Source organism: Sinocyclocheilus rhinocerous, unplaced genomic scaffold (assembly GCF_001515625.1).
Source record: "Sinocyclocheilus rhinocerous isolate Xijiao unplaced genomic scaffold, SAMN03320098_v1.1 scaffold1100, whole genome shotgun sequence".
Taxonomy (NCBI): Eukaryota; Metazoa; Chordata; class Actinopteri; order Cypriniformes; family Cyprinidae; genus Sinocyclocheilus; species Sinocyclocheilus rhinocerous.
The window spans coordinates 47,237-59,391 of NW_015635085.1; the positions used below are offsets into that span (position 1 = coordinate 47,237).

The 12,155-nt window shown below is 42.1% G+C and overlaps 1 long non-coding RNA gene across 1 annotated transcript; it reads right to left on the minus strand.

The window, feature by feature from the left end:
• Window positions 1–4,927: 4,927 nt before the first annotated feature.
• On the minus strand, window positions 4,928–8,417 carry LOC107746715 (uncharacterized). Its single transcript, XR_001640722.1, has 3 exons — window positions 8,334–8,417; window positions 5,543–5,545; window positions 4,928–4,938 (listed from the first exon to the last, which is right to left on the minus strand). It is a non-coding gene; the product is annotated as an uncharacterized LOC107746715 (long non-coding RNA).
• Between the last annotated feature and the right edge of the window lie 3,738 nt (window positions 8,418–12,155).

Genomic DNA, 12,155 nt, shown 5'->3' on the forward strand with positions numbered 1-12,155 from the left:
CCGACTGGATTCGTCTGAAAGAAGAAAGTCATATACACCTAGGATGGCTCTGGGGTGAGTAAAGCACAGACTAATTTTCGTTTTTGGGTGAACTAACCCTTTAACATACAGTAACCCCCAGGCAGGAACTGCCTTAGTCTCCCTCAAACTTATAATTTGTGGAAGGATAAGGATGTCAACATTTCATGGATCAAAGACTGATCCAATCACCATGGGGTCTTTCACTGATCGCAGTTCTTCATTCTTGAGTCCTAAGTGTGAACAATCACTCACTACCTCAGACTGACCAAACCGGTTTTACCTTGTGGAGAAGGGGGTTAACATTATCATTCTGTAACCCCCACCCAGGAACTGCTCTGTTCTCCCTTACTCTTATCAAAAGGGCCTTTCGCACCGCGGGAACCTTTTCATAGTACCAGAACTAATTGTGGAACTACCCACTTTTTGGCATTTTCGCACCGCCGGAACTGGGTGCGATTTTAGTACCGGACTGCCTTTTTCGAGAACCAAATTAGCTCCTACTCATGCAACCCTTTAAATAGTACTGGGAAATAGTTCGCGCAAATTCGTCCCAGTACTTTAGTACTGTACATTTAGTTCTGGAACTAAAGCGGTGCGAAAGGCCCTATAGTGTGAATGATCATAAATCCCCCTCACAGTTTGCCATGTGGCCAAAGCAACAAAGGAAAACTACATTTTCACATGCATTCACACAAAAAGGAACCTTCCTCATATCAATTTAAAGAACTGTATATACTTAATGAGTGCTGTGTGTGATACATCAAGGTATGCAACATTACCTATTAAGGTATGTACTGTACATATGAATGCATGGGTCAATGCTCAGCATTACCCATTGATGTTTGGTCTTCATATTTTCAGCACAATGTGTAGGTTCATCTGGAATTGGTTTGGAAAGTGAATAATGCATAGGAAAAACTTTAAATACATTGTTCTGAATGTGGACTTTAAGCTATGCAAATATACCTCATATCAGAGAGGCCATTCAGTGCCCACCTCTGACAGCATCATCCAGTCAGAATGCTGGATCTGAAAGGTGCCAACTTGCAAACCCTGCCTTCACAGGGAAAGAATAAAAGGTTCTCTCCAAGACAAAGAAGTGTGCTAAGTTATGCTGTGTGCTAAGTGGTGTGGTCAATCTGTTGCTAAAGATGTTGTTGCTAAGTTAGCTTCTAAGTAGTGTGGTCTACTGCTAAGCCAAGAGCTAAGCTGCTCTGCCGGAGAATCAAGGAAGTTCTGCAAGAAGTGAGTTTGGAAACTGCCACAGCAACAACAACCACAAGCTTAGTGCCCCCCAATCTTCTGCAACGACTTCAGAATCTTCTCTTCAGCGGTCCTCCATTTGCGAGTTCCAAACTGCCAGGATCTTCTACAACGACTTCAGAATCTTCTCTTCATCGATCCTCTGCTTGCGAGTTCCAAGCTGCCAGGATCTTCTGCAACAACTTCAATGATCCTCCCTCCTGCGTGTTCCAGGTAGTCCGGATCCTCTGTATAGACTTCAGAACCTTAACCTTCAAGGTTCCGGTTTGCGTGTTTCAGACCAAAGAACCTTCTCGGTGCTCAGGAGTTCATCATCCACCAATGCTTTGTGTTCAAGACTGTGAAACGGATTCAACTCCTTTCCGTCCACTTCAACGACAAGTGGAAGACGCTCAGACTCAGCACGCTGCTCAGACTCAGCACATGACCAGGCAGAACGTAAATATTACTCTTTCCAAACCTCTTTCCAGAGACCATTGGCATTAGTGTATTGTCAGTTTATGATTATCTAATTTGCATTAGATTCTATATAACTAATGTCAGTTAATAAAAAATAATACCTCAATTTAGTTTTTGATCCTAGAATACCTTACTATGGATGTTAACTCCAGGAAACTTCAGTTTATCTTTCCATAAGTAAACATCCATAGTAACAGTAAACTCTTGTCTATCCCTTTGTTAATCTTCCTTGTGTTGATAATACAGTAAAAAGGCTCTACAAGTTAACGATATCTCACAAATCCTTCAGACTGGTCAGACTACAACTTCCTATAATTTAATTCTAATTCTTATTTATTCAACAGTCTTCCATGATTGTTCTTTATTGTCAAGGTGCAATTCCTTGGCTGGTGCCCCATAAAATAGTATGACCAAGACTAAATATTAATATTAATATTTAAGCCCAAAGCCATTACACTGGTGGTGCTACTTAAATCTAAAATCACCGCATTTAGTGGTGCCCCGTGTTAGGCTATCTAACATCTGATATCACTACAATGTGCAGCAGACAATGATAGGACCAAAACAAACCACCACATGTAGCTGACAGTAACAGAACAGAGGAGCGATCCAGCACGAAACGAGCCAGAATCCAGCATCTCTCCTCCGGACCATAACCCTCCCAGTCTACCAGATATTGGTGACCCCTACCTCTCCGCCTCACATCAAGGAGCTGTCGTACTGTGTAGGTGGGCAACCCCTCATTGAGTCTGGGAGGCTGGGGTTGGAGAGAGGAGCGAATAACGGGCTTGATTCTAGATACATGGAATACCGGGTAATTTTTTTTAAGCATGGGGGGTAATTTGAGTCGAACCGTCACTGGGTTAAGCACTTTGGTCATGACATACGGTACTATGAATTTAGGTCCCAGTTTACGTGCGGGCAGCTTGAGAGGGATGTCTTGGGTAGACAACCAAACCTTCTGACCGCTAACGTAAAGTGAGGGCTTAGAGCAATGATGGTCCGCCGCCGATGTAACAAAGTCATCGGATTCTTGTGAGGGAAATAATGGGGGCTGGTAGCCTAAACAGCACTGGAAGGGTGACAATCCCGTAGACAAGATCGGGAGGGAGTTATGTGTGTACTCAACCATGGCTAATTTGGAACTCCAAGTCAATGGTTCTGCTGATGCCACGCAACGCAGGACCCTCTCTAAGTCCTGATTGGCCCACTCAGACTGACCGTTAGTCTGTGGATGGTAACCGGAGGATAGGCTCGCTGTCACCCCCAGTAATCGACAAAATTATGTCCAAAACCTAGATATAAATTTGGGACCCCTGTCAGAAACCACGTCCACCGGGAGGCCATGAGTGCGGAAGATGTGATCAAAGACAATGACCGCTGTCTCCCTCGATGAAGGTAGTTTGGGGAGTGGAATGAAATGAACCGCCTTCGAGAATCTGTCTACCACAATGAGGACCACGGTATTGCCACTAGACGGGGGTAGGCCTGTGACAAAGTCCCTGGCATGTAGGACCAGGGTCTCGAAGGGATAGGCAGCGGCCAACACGAACTCCCGAGTGTCCCACGCCACCGATGGCCACCAGAACCGCTGCTTAATCTGCGAATGTGTCCGAGCCGCTCCTGGGTGGCGAGCTAGTGCATAAGAATGGCCCCACTGAAGGATGCTGGTTCGAACCGACTTAGGTACAAATAACAGACCCTCTGGGCATCCCGCGGGGATAGTAACGCCTCGCAGACCCTGGACTCCACTTCCCAGATTAGTCAGAGGCAGGGCGATTTGGCTAAACCCTCAAATGAACCGCCTGTAAAAATTGGCAAACCCCACAAATAATTGAACCACTTTACGGCTGTCTGGGGTGGGCCAATTAGCAACCGCTTCTAGTCAAGTCAAGTGACCTTTATTTATAAAGTGCTTTTAACAATACAGATTGTGTCAAAGCAACTTCTACTTTGGCAAGGTCCATTCAAATGCTCTCCGGCAACAAAATAAACCACAGGAACGGAACTGATGATGTGTGGACCTCACACTTCTCCAGCCTGGCGAATAAGTGATTCTCTAGAAGCCGTTGTAACATTAGCCTGACGTGCTGGACGTGATCACTATCGTTCTGGTAGAAGATAAGGATATCGTCGAGGTATACAAACACAAACTGGTTGACCATGTCTCTGAGCATGTCATTAACGAGTGCCTGGAAGACCGCGGAGGAGTTTGAAAGTCCAAAAGGCATAACCAAATACTCAAAGTGACCTGTAGGGGTGTTAAAGGTGGTCTTCCATTTGTCCCCCTTCCTAATCCGAACTAAGTGATAAGCGTTGCGTAGGTCTAACTTTGTAAAGATGGCTGTCCTCTGTAAGAGTTCAAAAGCTGAAGACATCAATGGCAAGGGATGACTATTCGTGACCGTAATGTCATTCAGCCCCCAATAATGAATGCAGGGACGTAGCGAACCATCTTTCTTCTCCACGAAGAAAAACCCTGCCCCAGCCGGAGAGGAAGAAGGACGTATGAACCCGGCTAATAGAGACTCATTGATATATTTCTTCATGGTCTCCCTCTCAGGACCGGAGAGTGAATAAAGGCGCCCCTTAGGTAGAGAAGTGCCAGGTAATAAATCTATTGCACAATCATACGGGCGGTGCGGAGGGAGAGATGAAGCTCGGGACTTACTGAACACCACTCTCAAGTAATGGTAAGTCACCAGAACATTCGTCTGGTTCACCTGCTCCTTCAGTAACACAGAGATAGACATTACAGGGGATTTACAGACACCAAACATTGAGACAAACAAAATTAACACTCCACTAAGGTATGGTGAGCCCAATCAATCAGAGGGTTGTGCTTAGTAAGCCAGGTGTGCCCCAAAACTACTGGAGCGGAGGGAGAGAGAATGAGGAGGAATCAAATCTCCTCTGTGTGATTGCCGGATGTGTTCAGGTGAACAAGTCCAGTGATGGATGTGATCTTGGTGAGAGGAGTTCCACGAAGTGTTTTGGTGGAGATAGATTAGGCTAGAGGAAGAACAGGAACTCCCCAGCGTTTAGCCAGTTCAATGTCCATGAAGTCCCCCTCCGCTCCGGAGTCGATGAGAGCTGCCACCGGATGGGTGACCCGCTCTGACTGAAGAATGGCTGGGAGAGTAGTCCGGCCACCAGAGGGCAGCAGAGCGGCAGTCATGCTTAATGTGCTTTCCTCTAGAGGGGGGTTGCCTCTTGTGGGGGAAGGCTGTGACAATGTTCCCCGCCTCCCCGCAATAGAGACACAAACCATGGGAGATCTGATGCCGCCGTTCCCGGGAGGTGAGATGAGCACAGCCGATCTGCATAGGTTCCTCTTCAGAGAAACCAAGCCGTTGTGACCCTTGCGGTGTGCAGGAGATCAAAGCTCTCGTGCCTGACTCCCATTCTGCGGTGTTGCGACCTGAGCGCTATGCAGAAGTCAACCCGAGTGGTGAGTTTGACCAACCAATCGAGAGAGAGAGGCAGATTCAGGGAGTTAATCTCATCCTCCACGTGCTCAGCCAGTCCATGTAGGAAATGGTCCCACAATGCTTTGCTGTTCCAGCCATTAGACGCGGCGAGCATGCAGAACTTGATGACGTAATCCGACACCGATCTGGTTCCCTCTCGCAGTAGTGAGAGTGCTCGTGCTGCTTCATTACCCTGAGCTGGTCAGTCAAATACCTTCTGTAGTTCCTGGCAGAAATCAGTGAATGAACTGCAGCACTCGTGTTCGTTGTCCCATATCACTGTGCCCCCCTTTTTTTGCGATTACAGCCAGGTGCATTATAACAAACACTACCTTGAACTTCTCAGTGGGGAAACAGGATGGCTGTAATGAGAAAGTCAGGGAGAACCGGTGCGGGAACCTCAGATGGATTGATCTGGATCTGGTCGAGGCATTGGGAGATAGCGGTGAGTTGCTGTGACAGGCTGGTCAAGGCCTGATGAGACGCTGTTATCTCCTCCTGTTGGCGTCCTAGGAGGATACCCTGCTGAGGGAAAGCTTGGCAGATCTCTAGGTCTCCTGCTGAGTCCATAAATTATTGGTATGTTCTGTCACACAAGGCTGTGTATAAAAAAAACAGAAGAACTCAAGTGCTGTGCCAAACAGAAGAATGAAGTTTATTATGATCTTCGGATGATAATGAACAAAAACAGAAAGCACAATGTTCCAGGGAAAAAGGTGAATAAGGTGGTGTCGTGCTCCTACTGCACACATCAACTGGGACTGTAGGCTGGGAGAATGACTGAAGAGCGTTCAGTCTAGCGCTCCCAATCCGGTCTCGCTATCCAGCGGATTAATTCATCCTCGCCTAAGGATCCTGGGCACAGTGCAAATGGCTTAAGAGAGAGAGAACATCTCCACATACGCAAGTTTAGAGCAGACTTGAACTCATAAGACATACCGACACAAAGACATGACAAAGACAGGAATAAATAAGGAAGGGGAAATGAGTAACAGGTGCGGGGCTGATGAAGCGTGCAGCGCAGCTAGTTAGCGTTGATTGCTCCACCATGTGCAGCAGACAATGGCAGGACCAAAACAAACCACCACGTGTAGCTGACAGTGACAGAACGTAGGGGAATGGCAGGAAAGAGTCAGTGAAGGGACTAGATAATGACAGTCTGCGCAAACAGTCAATATAAATACATATAAATACATTTAGACCACTTAGCTTAGTGATTGCTATCGGGATGTGAAGAGACTTTCAACCAGCATAACAAAAAATGTTTTTGAACCAAATCACCTACCCTGCCTTTAAATTCTCTAGAATTGTGTAAAATACTCCACACAACCACAGGTTTGCATGATAACTTCCTTTATTTTCCTTTATTTATATAATTTACAGCATTGTTTATATAGTTTTTAATAGCCTACATAGGGCATACATATTGCCTATATTTAAACTTGTTTAACAAAGATTAGAAGTAAGAATTAAACATTAAACAGAAGTAATATACGTGTAATTGACCAGTCTCTGTTATCCTGTTTCCACGATAATGGCACTGGTTCTCATGCCCGAGCAGGAATCGTGTTCGGTGGGGAACTGCTAACGGCTAAGACCGCCTACCTGCATTTCATTCTAGCCAAAACGTGACTGACTCCATAACCTGCCCATAAAACAGTAAACAGCTCTGAGGACATATTTTAGCATCCAAAGTACAGTATTTATGTTCTGTATCTTTATGAATAAAATTGCTTATTTTATGCGAAACATCAGGCTTTTCCATCATGCAAAAAGACAGGCGCGACACTCGTTAACGTGATTCACACTGCACGCATTGTAACGGCCACTAGAGCATTTACGGTAGTTTTGTGGCAGATTGACATCTGCGCATGTGCATAGCGTGTGGCTGTACGAGTTGAAAAGGTGAAGAGATAACTTGCTCTACCGACATCTTTATTTTATTTTATTCCTTTTCTGTTTGTGACCTGAGTTGGATGCTTGTGTACTTTTTTTTCCTCACTCGTTCCCCCATGTATGTGGATGAGTGTGTCGGTGCTTGAGGTGTTTTATTAAACTCGGGAAAATACGCCATCCTCTCGTCTCCCGTGCATTATTAGCCCCACACAGTTTCCCATCTGGGCTGTTTAACATTTCAACTCGGTGTTACAAAGTGGCGCCTGAACAGGGTGGATCTACCAAAGTTATCTCTTTTACTCGTCTCTCCTGGCGGCTATTGATTATCGACGGACGTGTTCGTGGTACGGCGGGGTAACTTTATCCAGGAAAGACCGCTGGCAGGTTAGAGAGTAGGCCGCGCGGATCCCGGGAAAAAAAAAAAGGACACGTGATGGCGTTCCGCGGATTTTCTGCTGTTCTTTGAAGACTCGTTTGGGATCAATTGGAGGTGCAAGGACAAAAGAGTGAAGGTGAATTTTGTGTTGTTTCATCTAGTTGGACAGATTTTTGTTTTTCTTTCGATGGGAGAGACGGTTCGTTATTCTATAGCTACGAAACTTTGACTGAAAAAACATAAAGAAGAAAGGGACACTTGGGAGATTTGACATAGTTTTTTTCTCTTTGAAGGACAAATGGATATTTATTTTGGTTTTTGCCGGATTGGACATTTTTGAAGTAACGATATAATATATTACTGGTTGCAGTCACGTTTTTCACTCACTTCACGTGGCCTGACACCTGCAACAAGGAACACTGATTCTGGAAGACTGGAGAAAAAAACAAACAAAAAAACCCCCGGACTTTATTTCAGGTTGCATTTGTTTTTGTGCACATTCTCTGAGGTAAATGCCAGGGGTTATTGGCAGGTTGCCATGGAATAATCGTCTAGGCCAAAGACCGCTTTCGTTTCTCACCGTGGGCTGTACCAGTTCCGTGTTCTACCCTTTGGCCTGTGCAATGCCCCAGCCACTTTTCAGAGGCTCATGAACATTATACAAACCTGTATTTTACCGAAGAAATGCATCAATTAGATAGCACTTAGAAATGGGGCCTGTTTCAATAAGGAGGTAACTGAGTTGAAACTTGAACTCTGAGTTGACTTACCCTGAAATGGGAAACTCTGAGTTTTCGGGTTCAGAACAGCTAAATTGAGTTAGTTCACTCAACTCTGAGTACGTTGACTCTAAAGCCCTATTCACATGGGATTATTATTACCTGGTGACCTACAGTCATTTGTAATAATTGTGGAGGTTGTCTGTGATCTTAATCCCGTGCAAAACGGCCATGTCTGTAATTTGTAAAGTAAAAATTCCCCCGCAAATGACCTACCATATTTCGCCGAACACCGAGGTCCTGTGATAATATTAGTTCCATACGAATCGGCATCTCTGTGATTTGGCCAGCATTTGGCGGGTCGTATATAATTTTTCAAGGTTTTTGTTTCTTGTGCACCTTTTTATACATCTTTCGCGAAGAATGGAGCTGCGTTGGAGTGTTTGATATTATTTTGGGTGCTGTCATATCACTACACCATACAGTTTGCAGAAAGAGAAAGCTGAAAATGTTTTGAGGTTAATGTGTTTAATCTAGTGAAATGTAAATGACACAGGGCACGAAACTATATTAGTTTCTTTGGTTACACTTTATTTCGATAGTCCACTTTAGACATTCTATTAACTATAAGTAACTTTGTAACTACATGTCAATTACATGTCAACTAATTCTCATTAATTTGCAACTACATGTCTACTAACTCTCAGAGTAGACTGTTAGGGTAGGTTTAGGGTTAGTAGAATAAGTTGACAAAGAAAGTGTTAGAAGATAGTCTTAAGTGTTAAGCAGACAGTCTACTAATACTCTACTAACTGCTAGTTGACATGTAGTTGCAAAGTTACTTACTGTTAATAGAATGTCTAAAGTGGACTATCGAAATAAAGTGTTACCGTTTCTTTTTTTTTAAATCCATCTAACCGGGCCATATGGGGACTCTCAAAGCCTTGATATCATATCCAGGAGATAAGTCAGTAAATTCGAGTAAAATCACAGGCTTCGCTTATCCCGTGCGAATGCACCACATGAAATTCAGATGTGGGGGGGGTAATTTCAAAATCACACAAGGTCCCCAGATAATACTAATCCCGTGCGAATAGGGCTTTTGTTTAGCATGTGCAACATGTAAAGCCATGATCAATGAAGCTCCGAAATGATTCACCATGACAACAGCACCTGACAAAAAGACGTCCACACTTCCCATACTTCCGAGTCAATACGTAACTTTAATTTTAATCACTGTTATAATAGCAAAGGTAAAAACTGGCACGCTAAGTCATTGAACTAATATTGATTTTCATGGTATCCCACAGGCAAACAACAACAACAACAAAATTATTTAAAAAAGCAGCTGAAATTGAAGTATAAAAACATAATTCAATCAGGTAAAGCTTTAAACATAAAAGGTTCATGAGGCTACATGACTTTCCAAACATTTTACATATTAAATAAATATCATTCAGTGTCTATTTCAATGTGCAGCAGCTTTTTCCACATAATTTATCTTGTCTTAATTATGTCTCTTTTCACATAATTAAATGTTCTCTAATCCAAACTGTTGCATTTCTTAATTAGAGTAATGAAATTAACATTTGACTTCTACTCAGCCAACAGCAAGAAGGCTCACAAAAATGCAAGTGGCCACAATAGCAAGTGGAAGAATATTAAAATCCAACAGGAAAAAGAATAAGTGTTGCTTTTGTATTTGTAGAAAATAAAGATGACCAAATAAATGTAATAGCTGTGGTGGTAGTTACGACATATATCTCAAACTACCCTTCCATTCCATACAGTAATCAGCTTAATTTTTCATGGGTTTGTGCCAAAGAAACTACACAAATATTATAAGAAATAGCATGAGGGCGAGACACACTTTCCTAACCGCTCTGCATACAGCAGCCTTATGTGCTCTGCATCCCTGATGATTAACTGACAGTGTGTAATATCAATGGTGACAGTCATCACTGATAAGCTACCACTAAATATTGTAGAAACTTAATTTGCTGTAAAGTTGCATTGCAACGATTTGTATCGTGAAAAGCGCTAAACAAATAAACTTGAATTGAATTTGTATTACGATTATTTTTCTTGTTTGAAGTAAAATGCACTTAATTTAGATTCCAAAATATTCAGTAAGAAAAGCATTTTTGCAGTGTGAATGAATGAATGAGGTATTTAAACATCGCTTACACTTTAAAAAGGGGGAGAAGACTGAAAGAAACCCAGAGTTTCCCTTATTTCAGGGTTAACATACTCAAGAGTTTCTGTTTTTATCCATCAGATAAGGAATTACACCTAGGAACATTCTGTTGTCACTGTGGAATCTCACATTTATCTAGTGGAAAGATTGTATTTAATGATTTAACTTTTTTTTAAAAGTACCAAAGTACCATATTAATACATATATTTTCCCTACATGTATTGTGTGGTAACTGTTTTATAAAAGCAATACGTCCAGTCAAGCCGTTTTAAGTGGTTAAGTGTTTTTTTCTTCCCTAACTGTTCTAAATTCACTGTAAACCACAGCTTCTTGGGGCTTGTTGTTTTAATTTTTGTTGTTGCAACAGAATTCATTTTTAATGAATGTACAGTGTACTGCACACTAAACAACACTAAAGGATTAGTGGTTACACATACCTAGTTACACATTCTTTATGATGTTACATAGGTCTAGTGTTGGTTTTTACGGCCATAGCAGAATCTGGCCAACCAAAACACCAGATTATCATGCAGGGAATCAGCCAAAAAAACACATCACATGCTGGTGAGCAGCAGTGCTGGTCTTTTGAACAAGCAACTGCAAAGTTACGTTTACTAAAACAATGACTGAAGATTTACTAAATTTACTAAAAATGCCATTTGAAACTGTACATTTCTACACAGAGCAGCCAAATATGTTAGCTAGGCCAGTGTGGGTAAGTTTTAAGCCATGCTACTGCTATTGTGTGCTTCTCATGCTAGCTACCGGCACTATGGAATAACATTGCTGGAGGGGGTTGATTTTCCCTGTGGTGCCAAATGACCAGACAAGCACTGCACACAAGTTAATTGCTCAATTAAAATCTGGGCCAATATATATTTTAAATTACTGGTTTAAAAATGAGCCATATTTTTTGTCATGTAACATGCCATGGTGCAACACATTTCTGGAAAGTTAATGCTTGCTGAAGGTTTCTGTTCTGCATTGATTACGTTCTGTTAAGCATTCACACATCAAATAGTTTTCTGTTCGTGTTAATTTTTTTGGATTCATCATCCCTAAGTGCTTAGTTAATCTAACTTGAATAATAAACAAAAGGTTGGAATGGTTCTGGTTGGCTGTCATTGCCTGAGCTACTGTCATAATGTGTGGTAATTGCCTATAAAAATAACAAAATGTGAGCAACTAACCAGAAATCTGAGCCTCTCAAAATGTGTTCGAGTGCTCACTGGAAGTGCCTTCCTCTCCCCCAATATGTATGGAAATGTGTCATTCCTTGAATGAATGAATGAGTGAATGAATGAATGAATAAATAAATAAATTGCAAAGAACTGAGTCACCTTCAGATAAACACACCCTGTCTATATTCATACAATGTACATAATCTTTCAAAATGACAATGACTTCATAAAAAATGATGAATCGATACATGAAAAAAATGAATACTATTGAACAGAACAAAGATCATCTGCAACAACTAACATATTAATAGAAACAGTATTGGTCCATTCAACATCAACAAAGACAGTAGAGAATAAGGAGATAACTTCATTCAAGCTTTTACAGCATTGTGAAAAGCAGGGATATAGATTTGTCAAATAAAAGGAAATTAAAAACCTGTAATGACAGGGAATTCATAATGCCTGAAAGTAAGAAACTATCAGAAGCAAAATGACAGACCCATTTAAAATACAAATTAATGAAAAAGGTACTTGCAGAAATGTGACATGGCAAAAAAAAAAAAAGGATGACTG